At 44.0% G+C, this 13,106-nt stretch overlaps 1 pseudogene across 1 annotated transcript; it reads left to right on the top strand.

Annotated features, from left to right (window-relative positions):
* The first annotated feature begins 7,788 nt into the window (after window positions 1-7,788).
* Window positions 7,789-8,836, top strand: LOC308243367 (dnaJ homolog subfamily C member 8-like; annotated as a pseudogene). Its single transcript has one exon. The product of its transcript is annotated as a dnaJ homolog subfamily C member 8-like (transcript).
* Window positions 8,837-13,106: the final 4,270 nt, after the last annotated feature.

Genomic DNA, 13,106 nt, shown 5'->3' with positions numbered 1-13,106 from the left:
GGTCCCGGAGGCGTGGCGGCGCGGCCCTTTATCATTAACTTTTGCAGTTTTAATATAATGCTCCTTAGAGAAGGTCTTTTGGATTGAGTTAATTAGTTGTTCTCTTTGCTTCTTGGATTTGAGGATCCAGATCTTTCCAGAGGTTTGTAAAGTTCTCGTCAATTATTTGTTTAAATTGGTTCTCTGTTCCCTTCTCCCTCTCTTCTTCTTCTGGTATAACTATTATTCTTAAATTGCTCTTTCTGATGGAGTCAGTTCTCATAGAGTTTTTCTCTCCTTTTTTACTCTCAAATCTGTTTTCTTCCATCTTTATCATTTCTAGATTTCTATCTTCACTATCACTAGTTCTTTCCTCCATCTGGTCAGCTCTATGTCCTCATTAGTTAGTTCTTCAGCTCTTTTATTGAGTTCTTCAGCTCCAGATTTTCTATTTAGTCCTTTTTCAAACATGTAATCTCTTTAATAAAGTACTCTTTTTGTTTTGTTCATTTTATTTCTGAGTTCATTAAGCTGCCTGAGTTTTCTTATATTTCATTGCATTTTTTCAGAACCGCAATCTTGAATTTTCTGTCATTTAAATCATGCATTTCCATGTCTTTAAGTTTATTTTCTGGAGATTTTCTTTCTGAGCTGCCTTGTTACCTTGGTTATTCATGGTATTTGATGGATTATTTCTCTGCCTGGGCATTTATGGGAATGAAATCTGCTTTTTTTATTGTTGACAGTACGTACCCCTATGTTCACAGCAGCATTATTTACAATAGCGAAGCCCAAGTACCCATCATTAGATGAGTGGATGAAATCTGCTTTAAGAGTGTTGATCACTTGTTTAGCAGGTTGGTAAGAAGAGATTTTCCAGTAGGTGGCACTGAAGCACAAGTTTTTAGTTTCTCTTCACTGCTCTGGTATCGCGAATCTCTGAGGGGTGGTGGAAATGCCCTGTATTCCCTGGGGAGGTGGCCATCTCCTCTGTGACCAGGCACCACCCTGTGGGGGAATATGGTGGGCACTGGGGTTCAGCGCCTGTGAAATCCCAGAGCTGCCCCCTCGATGCTGCCAGCAGTACAGCCTGAGGTGTCCCAGGTGCCCCCGCTGAGCTCTGCCATGATGGCTGGGGGAAGGGTGGGCTGGGAGAGGCTGGCTCATGCGTTTGTGGCTTTGTTCTCCGCCCAGTACTGGTAACTGCCAGATCCCAGCTGCCACGCCTCTGTATCTCCACCCCTGTCACTGGGATTCGACACAGCGTGTGCCTGCCACTCAGAGAGGAATTCTTCTGCCTCTCCAGTTCTCAGGGCTGCGGAGAGTGTGCTCTGTAACTCAACACTTAACTGCCACAGCTTCTTCTAGGGCCTGCTGCTAGCTCTGGGAATGCATGGGATGGGGCCATGGGGCCAGGCTCTGTAGCTTTGTCTGCCTGGCAGTGGTGGCTGCTAGACCACAGCGACCACACCTCTGTGTTCCACTTCTGCCCTGGTCACTGGGTTCAGCCACAGTATGTGTTGACCACTCAGGCAGCAATGCCTATTCTACCTCTCTGCTCCTGGGGGCTGCAGAGTGCGCAAGCTGCAGCCTGATTCATCCCCTGCTCCCGCAACCCACAGTGAGCTCCAGGGTGCATCCATGGCCCCTGTCTCTGCTCTCCCCTCTTACTGCCTCCCTTATTCGCTCCAACTCACCCACCTTCAGATGTCTCAATGTGTAGATCTCTCAGACATGCTTGTGTGTTGAGCAGGGAATTTTTTGTTGAATTGTCGCTGTCCGGCTTATAACTTCAAGGGGAGAACCCAGAAGGACCGCTCACACTACCATTCTGCTGATGTCACAGAGAGATTATTTTTCAGGATAACAAGACACAGAGATTTATCAAGCGTTTCTTCTCTCTACTGTGGCCAAGAAACCAAGAATCTCAGTGGATGACAACAGTTCTAAATCTGGAACTGACTCACTGAGAGACACATGAGATGCTTAAAAAGGTAGGAAAACATGACCCATGTGGTTTTGTAACCAGACAATCAGTGGGTCCGGGCTGCCTGTCACTACTTGAGCCAATTCAGCAGAGACAGGGTTGACTCATATATGAGTGTTTATTCCAATAATGCCAGCAGTATGGGGAGAGCAGCAGGTCATCCACAAAAATCTGCTCTGCCCCCCACCATAAGCCAGCTGCTTATATTGGGTAGAAGGACAAAGATTACATGGGGAAGTAGGCAAAAGGGATATGAATGCCTACGCAAAATGGGCAGTTTATAGGTAATGCAGGGTAGGGGTTTGCAAAGGCCTGTTGGTATGCAAAGGGCTGGGGTTTTCAAAGGGCTGGTGCCTCTGGTTTCTGCAACAAGGTTGTTAATCTTTCCATGATAATAGGCAGCTACCAGAATGGGCCGCATTTCCTGGTGAGATCCCAGGTCCTGAGTGTAACTGCCTGCTAGGTTTCTTTAATCAGAACAAAACTATCATGGTTAACAGAGAGAGAGGGTGCACAGGCCTTTCATGGGGGACTAGGTAGGGACCCAGGGTTTCCGGGCTCACTCTTTGTCTGTGAATTTAAAGCATAAGAGCAAGACTTTGAAGTGCAGAAGAGAAAAGAATCTAGTAGCCCAAATGATCAGTTATAAAATCAACCAAGAGCTCTAAATAAAGGGGCTTCGGTGGGGGGATTTGGCCTGGCTCTACCTAGTGGCTGACATGGGTTTATTGGAGAAGGCTGTCTCTGAAGTGGATGCTTCTTTGAAATGGGAACATTAAATCTGGCACTTGCATTACAAAGAATAAAAAAATTGTCAGGGCTAACACTTCCTGCTTGCTTAGGACAATGTGAGGCTAGTAGGCATAATGCAACCTATCTGTTCATGTTGACCAACTTAATAAATAAATTTTTTTTAAAAGCGAGGGCAAGAAGAACCCTATCTGAACTCTAGGAAAGGAAGTTTAGCTTGCCACTTGTGTCCAATTTGAAAGCATCATGATAGAACTTAGCAAGAGGTATAAAGAGCCCTGGCAGGTTTTGCTCAGTGATTAGAGCATCAGCCCGAGGACCCAAAGGGTCAAGGGTTCGATTCCAGGTCAAGGGCACGTTCCTCCATAGAAGGTTCACTCAGCACCCATCAGACAACCAGTCAATGTGTCTCTCTCACATCAGTGTTTCTCTCTCTCTCTCTCTCTCTCTCTCTCTCTCTCTCTCTCTCCCTCCCTCCCTCCTTCCCTCCCTCCCTCCCTCCTCCTCTCTCCCTTTCACTCTCTCTGAAAATCAGTAGGAAAAAAATATCCTTGGGTGAGGATTTAGAAAGAGAGAGAGAGGTAAAAATGTTCTGATGTTTAGTATCTTGGAAATTTATCTTATAGAAGTAATTGAACAAAAGCAAAATCATATACATAAAGCTGTTGGTTGCAAAAGTACTTAAAAAAGCAAAAAGCATGGAAACAAATGGCCAACAGTACACAACTGGTTTAGTAACTTATGGTCAATAATCTAATACTTATCATATGTGTTAAGAAGGAAAAATAGAAAGTATGTGAAATGAGTCAGCATTACCCAACCTAGAAGTTAATATGTAAAAATTAATTATAGTCATATTAGGATGGTAGAACTATGCAATATTTTTTTCAGAAATGTTATCAATATGATTATTGCATCTTTTAATTGATAATATTAAATGAAGACATGAAAACTATAAAGTAAGTTTGATAGGTTACTTACTTGAGTGATAAGTGGACAATAATTGAAGACAGGCATGAAGGGGACCAAGAAAAGCTTTTTTGCATCTCCATCAGATGCACACTTCTTAAAAATCCTATATAATAAAGAGGTAATATGAAAATTGACCATCACGTCCTCACAAGCTGGCTGCCTACGACAGGCTGGCCAGGGGGGTTAGTGAGGGATGACCAAACGACTGAACAGCAGGCTGCGTGGGCAGTTGGGGGCGACCAGGCCAGCAGAGGGGTGCAGTTGGGGGCGACCAAGCCGGCAGGGGGTACAGTAAGAGATGACCAGGTTGGCAGTGGGGGCCAGTTAGGGGTGACAAGGCCGGCAGGGAGGGAAGTTAGGGACAATCAGGCCGGCACACAGAGGCAGTGAGGGGTGATCAGGCTGGCAGTGGGGGCAGTTAGGGGCAACCAGGCAGGCAGGCAGGTGAGTGATTAAGAGCCCGCAGTCCAGGATTGTGAAAGGGATGTCTAACTGCCTGTTTAGGCCTGATCTCCAAGGACCCAAACCAGGCCTAAACCGGCAGTCAGACATCCCCCAAGGGGTCCCAGATTGGAGAGGGCTCAGGCTGGGCTGAGGGCCCCCCCTTGGCAATGAATTTAGTGCACCAGGCCTCTAGTCCTATATAATAAAAGCCTAATATGCTGTGTCCGGTTGGCCAGTCAGCCATTCAACCAATCAAAGCGTAATATGCTAATGATATGCTAAGGCCGCTCAACTGCTCACTATGATGTGCACTGACCACCAAGGAGCAGACAGTCGACCGATCGACCAGTTGCTATGACATGCACTGACCACCAGGGGGCAGACATTCCAACTGGTTGGTTAGCTTGCTGCTGGGGTCTGGCCAATGGAGTGAGATGGGCTGGACGTGCCCTGGAGCCCTCCCGCGGTCCCTCCCTGGCTGGCCAACCTCCCACGTCCCTCCCGCATCCCTCCCCTCCCCGATCATGCACTGGTGGGGTCCCCCGGCCTGGCCTGCGTCCTCTCGCAATCCGGGCTGAGGGATCCCCACCCCCTGGGTGCACAAATTTCGTGCACTGGGCCTCTAGTAACTTTATAACAACTTCTAGACCAGTGTTTGAACAAACAACTGGGCACTATAATTTAGTGAAATTGGCACATAAAATTAACCATCACAGTTTTCTTCTTATAAGGGAGAGCTTCAGGAAAAGGTGGTCTCTATCCTTTCTCTGAATATTGACTGCTTGAGGACACTAATGAACCACTGAATCAACAAACTTTGAAGACCACCTGCCTTTTATGAAATGTATTTATTTATTGTCTAAACCAATTTGAATCAGGTTTTTCTTACTTGTTGCTGAAAGGACTCTAACATATACATGAGTCAAATAAACTTAAGTTCTAGTTACTACTTCATAATTTTTAGCATGTGACTTAACCTCTCCGAACTTCAGTCTTTTCATTTGTAACATGGGAATAATAAGAGTGTCTCACACTTATATTCTCAATAATAATAATAATAATAAATGTATTAGAATGTACAACACCAATGTAAACTATGGACTCTGGGTGATAGTGAGGTGTCAATGTAGGTTCATCAATCATAACAAATGTCCCACTCCAGTGGGGGATGTTGATTGTGGGGAGGTTGTGCATGTGTGGGCACAGAAAGCATATAAGAATTCTCTGTACCTTCCACTCAATTTTGCTGTGAACCTAAAATTGCTCTAAAACTTGTCTATTTAAAGAAATAATAGTAAAGGCCTAGTATAAAAAATAAAAACATTGAAGACATACAAGGCTGTCCAAGGTAGCCTGAGGTCCTTCTACAAATAATGCTGTTGTGTGTGTGTTACTGTAAATGTTTTTGTAAGATAAATTCATAAAAACAGAAAAAAATTAAAAGATACACCAAAAGCAAGGGGGGGTGCAGAGGGGAGGACATTATCAAGAAATAGAACAATCAACTGAACCAAAGATGATCCAAAAGTTGGAACTTTAAAATATTGTGATTAATATCTTGTAGTACCTAGTTTAAAATGTGGACAACAGGTACGAAAAAATGGAGAATTTCATCAAAGAGATAGAAACAATAAGAATTTTTTAAAGAGAAATGCTAAGAATAAAGGGCACAATATCAGAGATGAAGCATTTTCTCAATGGGCTCATCAGTAGCCTTGAGGAAAATAACAGTGAACTTGAAGAAAGGTCAATGGAAATTATCCAAATTGAAATAGGAAGGTGGGGAGGGTGAATATATAGAACAGAGCATCAAAGTGCTGTGGGTCTATATTAAATCATCTATCATAGGTATAAATGGAGTCCCATTCAGAGGTCAAAAGAGCAATAACAAGCCGTGACCAGTGTTGCTCAAAAGTTAGAGCATCAACCCATGAACCAAAGGGTCCTGGGTTCTATTCTGGGTCAAAGACACATACTAGGGTTACAGGTTCAATCCCCAGCCCTGGTCAGGGCACCTGGGGAGGCAACTAATCATGTGTCTTTCTCACATCGATGCTTCTCTTGTTCTCTCTCTCTTGTTCTTTCTCTGTCTTCCCCCTCCCCTCCCTCCTTCCCTTCCACTCTCTCTTTCTCTGAAAAGCAATGAGAAAAAATATCCTCCGGCCGAAACCAGTTTGGCTCAGTGGGTAGAGCGTCGGCCTGCGGACTGAAGGGTCCCGGGTTCGATTCCGGTCAAGGGCATGTACCTTGGTTGCAGGCACATTGCAAGCGGGAGGTGTGCAGGAGGCAGCTGATCGATGTTTCTCTCTCATCGATGTTTCTGGCTCTCTATCCCTCTCCCTTCCTCTCTGTAAAATATCAATAAAATATATTTTAAAAAAAATATATCCTCCGGTGAGTATTAACAAAAAATAAGAAAAAAAACAAGATGGCAGCATAAGGTATACACCTGTACATGCTGCCTCTCACAACCACTGTAAAACTATAGCTAAAAGACAAAACATCTATCACCCAGAACCATGGGAAAGCTGGCTGAGTAGAAGTTCTACAACTAGAAGCAAAGAGAAAAGAGCATTGAGACCGGGTAGTATGTGCACAGGCGTGGAAAAGCAGAGGTATGGAGGCGCGTGAATCGGGCTGGCAACTGGGTGTGCTGTTTTTTTTCAATACTAAGGGAGACACAAGCTCCCGACTGCTCTGAACGCCAGTTTCCAGTGAAACTCTGGGGACCCAGACTCCTACGTGGAGAAGCGGGACTGTCTGCCATCGGGTTGGAAAGTGAGGGTGGCTCTCTTGCAGAGGTGCATGCAGGAATCATTGTTTACTGCGCTGGGGCATGGGACTCGGGGACGCGAAAACATGGAGACACAGAGAGGGCTGACTGGCAGCCATCGCTGTTTGCCATGCCCTAGTGGTTCCCTGAGACCGCCCCCCGCCCCCAATTTACAAACCCACCCAAACTGTGTGCAGCGGCTTTTGCATATGTATGGCCTGCCCTATCACTGCTTAACCTAACAAACTGCAGCTGGGTCAGACAGCTCCAAAACTTCCAAACCCGAAGCAAAGAGGAAAAATCTGCAGATCTTGCTGTAGCTTCTGCTGGGTGGCCTCAGACAGTAGCTGACCTGCACCTCCTTGGAGATCCAGGAGCCAGAGTACCTAGTGGTCAGTGTGAGATGACACCAAATTTCAACTCCTCACATCCATAAGGAGGCAGACTCAGTGAGCACCAAAGCCCCACTGAAGCAAGTCCTGCCCCATAAGGGTGTCTCCACCACAGCAGTTCTTCTATTATAGACACAGTGGGTCCTCACAGCCAATTGGCCTGGAGGTCAATTCCTCCCAGTGTACCAACAGCAATCAAGGCTTTACTACAACAAGACTGTGCACACAGCCTACAAAGGGGTGTACCAAAGGCGTCCACCTCAGGTGATTGGGGAGGCTGAACCACTGGGCCCTATAGGTCACCTACCACACAAAGCCACTCCATCAACACAGGGAAGCAGCCAAAATGTGGAGACAAAGAAACATGACACGAATGAAAGAAATGGAGGAAAGCAAACTACTGGATATATAGAGTTCAAAACCACGGTTATAAGGTTACTCAAGAATCTTCTAGGCGCAGAAGAGTCACATGGTGGCTGGGCCCGGGGGAAATGGCGGCTTCTGGAGAGAGCTGGGCTTCAGGCAGTGGAGGCAGTACAGAGGAGGCATTTATGACCTTCTACAATGAGGTGAAACAAATAGAGAAAAGAGATTCAGTTCTAACATCCAAAAATCAGATTGAAAGATTGACCCGTCCTGGTTCCTCCTACTTCAATTTGAACCCATTTGAGGTACTTCAGATAGATCCTGAAGTGACAGATGAAGAAATAAAAAAGAAGTTTCGGCAGTTATCCATCTTGGTGCATCCTGACAAAAATCAAGATAATGCTGACAGAGCACAAAAGGCTTTTGAAGCTGTGGACAAAGCTTACAAGTTGCTACTGGATCAGGAACAAAAGAAGAAGGCCCTGGATGTAATTCAGGCAGGAAAAGAATACATGGAACACACTGTGAAAGAGTGAAAAAAGCAATTAAAGAAGGAAGGAAAACCTACAAATGTAGAGGAGGATGATCCAGAGCTGTTCAAACAAGCAGTGTACAAACAGACCATGAAACTCTTTGCTGAGCTGGAAATTAAAAGGAAGGAGAGAGAAGCCAAAGAGATGCATGAAAGGAAGCGACAAAGGGAAGAAGAAATTGAAGCTCAAGAAAAAGCCAAACGTGAAAGGGAGTGGCAGAAAAACTTTGAGGAAAGTCGAGATGGTCGTGTGGACAGCTGGTGAAACTTCCAAGCAAATACAAAGGGGAAGAAAGAGAAGAAAAATCGGACCTTCCTGAGACCACCAAAAGTAAAAATGGAGCAGCGAGAGTGACTGCCTGGGGTCACAGCCACAGAACCTTTCCCCAACTGTCTCCTCACCTGCTTTGAAGGACTCATTCTTTCCTCCCATTTCCACCCCAACATAGAATAGTATTTGCTTTTTAGGCCATTTTGTTTTCAATACAATTTAATATCAATCAGAGTAATTCTTTTGTACATTGAAATGAGGGGCTTGGTTTAAAAAGAAACCTTCCTCCACCCCTTACCCCTAGGCCAACCAAGATTGGAAGGTACCACCACTGATGCTGCCTTCTCCACCGTGTAACTTAATGTTTTGTACTCCACTGAACTGTCATGGTTAGAGACTTCTTGTATAGTTTGTAGAAATCATCCAATTAAACATATTGCTTAAAATGGTGTTGCTGTGACTTCAGAGACAAGCCTGGGCCACCTGGGGAAGCCCCTTTGCTTCACTGTCTCACTTCTGGGTGTGGCATCCTTTGGAGCCACAGGTCAGACAGGGAAGGCAGTGGGCACACAGAGCAATCACTTGACACCCTGACATCCTGGGTGTTTGGCATGTGCTCTTCCATCTGACTGACCAATCTGCGTGGCATGAAGCTCTGAGCCATCCAAACCTGCTCACTTTCCAAAGAGCTAGCTGTCCTCCATCTAACACCATTATGTCCTAGCCTGTCTGCATTCATTAGTGGTGGTATTCTGTATGTGTAATAAATTTTATACCCTAAAAAAAAATAATAATCTTCTAGAAACCTCCGAGGAACTTAGTGAGACCTTTAAGGATCTTAATGAGAATGCCAAAAAATGGAAAAGGACCAGTCAGAAATTAAGCATACACTGTCTGAAATAAAGAATAATAAACAGAAATTCAACAGTAGACCAAAGGACCCCAAGAATCAAACCAAAGATTTGAAATATGAGGAAGCAAAAAACACCCAACCAGAAAAACAAAAAGAAAAAAGAATCCAAAAATATGAAGATAGTGTAAGGAGCCTCTGGGACAACTTCAAGCGTACCAACATCCGAATTATGGGGGTGCCAGAAGAAGAGAGAGAGCCAAATATTGAAAACCTATTAGAAGAAATAATGACAGAAAACTTCCCCTACCTGGTGAAAGAAATAGACTTACAAGTTCAGGAAGCACACAGAACCCCATACAAGAGGAATCCAAAGAGGACCACACCAAGACACATTATAATCAAAATGCCAAGGGCAAAAGACAAAGAGAGAATCTTGAAAGCAGCAAGAGAAAAACGATTAGTTACCTACAAGGGAGTACCCATAGGACTGTCAGCTGAGTACCCATACGACTGTCAGCTGATTTCTCGGCAGAAACTATGCAGGCCAGAAGGGAGTGGCAAGAAATATTCAAAGTGATGAAAAGCAAGAACCTACAACCACAATTACTCTACCCAGCAAAGCTATCATTTAGAACTGAAGGTCAGATAAAGAGCTTCACAGACAAGAAAAAGCTAAAGGAGTTCATCACCACCAAACCAGGATTATATGAAATGCTGAAGGGTATTCTTTAAGAAGAGGAAGAAGAAGAAAAAGGTAAAGATAAAAATTATGAACAACAAAGTGACAACAAATACATATCTATCAACAAGTGAATCTAAAAATGAAGTGAATAAAAAATCTGATGAACAGAATAAACTGGTGAATATAATAGAATCAGGGACATAGAAAGGGAGTGGACTGACAATTCTCTGGGGGGAAAGGGGTGTGAGGGGTGCGGGAAGAGACTGGACAAAAATCTTACACCTATGGATGAGGACAGTGGCGGGGGGTAAGGGTATGGGGTGGGGGGGAATCGGGTGGAGGGGAGCTATGGGGGGAAAAAAGAGGAACATCTGTAATAATCTGAACAATAAAGATTTATTAAATAAATAAATAAATAAAGTCCCAAGAGTTAAAAATAGAAGCAATGGGTGGGATTAATAAGGAGAAAAATAGTGGCTCAATATAGCAAAGAAATTTCTAATAATCAGAGGAAATCAAAACCACAATGCTCTACCTCAAGAAATTTAAATGTTGCCAAAACCGGTTTGGCTCAGTGGATAGAGCGTCAGCCTGCGGACTGAAGGGTCCCGGGTTCCATTCCGGTCAAGGGCATGTAACTTGGTTGCGGGCACATCCCCAGTGGGAGGTGTGCAGGAGGCAACTGATCGATGTTTCTCTCTCATCGATGTTTCTGACTATCTATCCCTCTTCCTTCCTCTCTGTAAAAAATCAATAAAATATATTTTTAAAAAAAGAAATTTAAATGTTAAAAATATTCAAGATTATATGATTCATCTAAGACTATATAACCTCAAAATTCCCTTTCAGCTTTCATGGGTAATTACTTCTCATCAAAAGAAACAAAAATGGGTCTCATAGCAAATATGGAATTTGAGTTGAATCTTGAAGAATAAGTAGGATTTTAATAAAATGAATGAGACTGTTCCACAGGAACAATGTGTGCAAGTGCATGAAAAGATGAAAGAACAAGTTGTGTGCTAAAGTTTGAAAACAGCTGAGTGTTGCTGATCACAAGGGTCTGAGAAGTACACAAGGTAGAGAAGAGAATAACAAAATGGCCAATAGCTGCCCCTCCTCCCCAGAGGGTTGTTGCAAGGAACTAATGGTCTGTACAAAGGGGCTACTGCAGAATCCCAAAACACCACACCAAAATGCAGTATTCTCATTAGTAGAATTGCCTCTGAGATATACGACTTTATCAATCAGAAAACACCTAGGTCCTGAGGGGCAGCTCAGGCTGTATGGTCACCTGGTGTCCCATCTTCTACCAGGGACCAAATAACCAACAAGGAGTCATTTCTCAAAAGTACAACTGTTATTTGCTGAAGAGGGCATGGCTTTTCTCTGAATCCTTTGAGGCCTCTACTATAATTCTCCTGTGATCTAACACCTTTAGATCCCCTTTGACATAAAAGCAAGACAGAGCTGCATTGCAGCCTGAATCAGCTAGAAGCCCTATTTTGCTTTAGGACCCTGCCAAACTAGTTTTCGGTGCATAGCTGAAAACCTAAAATCCTGAACCTGTCCATTTCTTCCTTTAAGCTGTCTACAGCAGTTATAAAGAACAGCCCAAACCCACTGTCATCTTCTTCCCGTGTCCAGAATACTCTGTGAAGCCATAATTCAGTGGCACTTCAGGGGACAATAAACAACCGTTTATGTAATTGCTTCATGATTGAAAGCCAAGACTACCAGGCCAGTTTTTCCATCCTCTGATGGAACCTGGATCCTCATTGTCCTTAAACCCGGTAAAATCAAATGGTCAGTCCTATATTCCCATCCTTTCAGCCATCTCTGGTACTAAATTCTGTTTCAGTGTATCTAACAGGATTTAAACAGAAATGTTTAATTCAGAAAATTAGGTACTTACAATACAAAATTAATAGAAGGACTGGAAAAGAAGATTCTCAGCTAAGCTTCTGAGAAAAGTGTTAGAACAACACTATAGATCAGACCTGCCAAGGAATCTGCTACCACTGCCAAGATCACAAGGGAGGGCATTAGGAAGTCAGTGCCCAGCTTCTGGCTCCACAACCACATCACCTCCACCTCTATTCATGCCAGCCAAAATGGATGCTCCGGACCCTGACTCTTGACACCCACAGTGCTTGAGACACCTGCTACCACTGACACACACACGCGCACACACACACACACACACACACACACACACAAAACTATATTTGTCAGGAGAAACAACAGAAGCAAAATAAGCACAGCCCTCAGCAGATAAAACATCAGCCTGTGGACTGAAGGGTCCTGAGTTCGATTCCGGTCAAGGGCACATGCCCAGGTTGCAGGCTCTATCCCCACAGTGGGGCATGCAGGAGGCAGCCAATCGATGATGCTCTCTTATAAATGATGTTTCCATCTCTCCCTCTCTCCTCCTCTTTGAAATCAATAAAAATATATTTTTTTAAAAAAATTTAAAGAAATAAAATAAGCACAGCCCTGCTTCATTTCTTCTGCCTTCCATATCTCTCTTGGTGGAAACTAGGTCGCAAGTAGAACCTGAGTTATAAATAAGCTTGGGGAATATAGTCTTTAGCTTTCTAGACTCCAGACTCCAGGGGACAGGAAGTCTTGGCCTGGAGCTGAATGAGCAATCTGTAATGCCCGGCAAAGCTCCTCAGCTAAGCTTCTTCCTCTAAGTCTGAAGCTATGAACCCAACAAAGTCCCCGCCTGCATGAAGCATACTTTCTAGTAGGGGAGACATGCACTAACTACACAAACGAAAAAGCAAACATTAAATTCTGATGGAGATGCATGCAATAAAGAATATGAATAAGGTGGTCAGGGTGTGGTGCTATTAGATTAGGGCACTTTGAGAACACCTTTCTAAAGAGGTGGAATTTGAGCGGAGCTTTGAATAATGAGAAGGCACCTCTGGGAAGATCTAGGGTCAGAGCCTCTGGACAGAGGAAACAGCAAGAGAAAAGAACTGTGTTTATGGAAGACCCAGAAGGTTAATGTGGCTGGAGCATTGTGGACAAGAAGGACAAGAGCAGAGTGTTGTTTAAATGAAGATTTTATTATTATTCCACCGTGGTGAGGACAACAGA

Source organism: Plecotus auritus, assembly GCF_963455305.1.
Source record: "Plecotus auritus genome assembly, chromosome: 3".
Lineage (NCBI taxonomy): Eukaryota > Metazoa > Chordata > Mammalia > Chiroptera > Vespertilionidae > Plecotus > Plecotus auritus.
The sequence above is the reverse complement of the archived record's forward strand: the minus strand, read 5'-3'. Positions and strand labels throughout refer to the sequence as shown.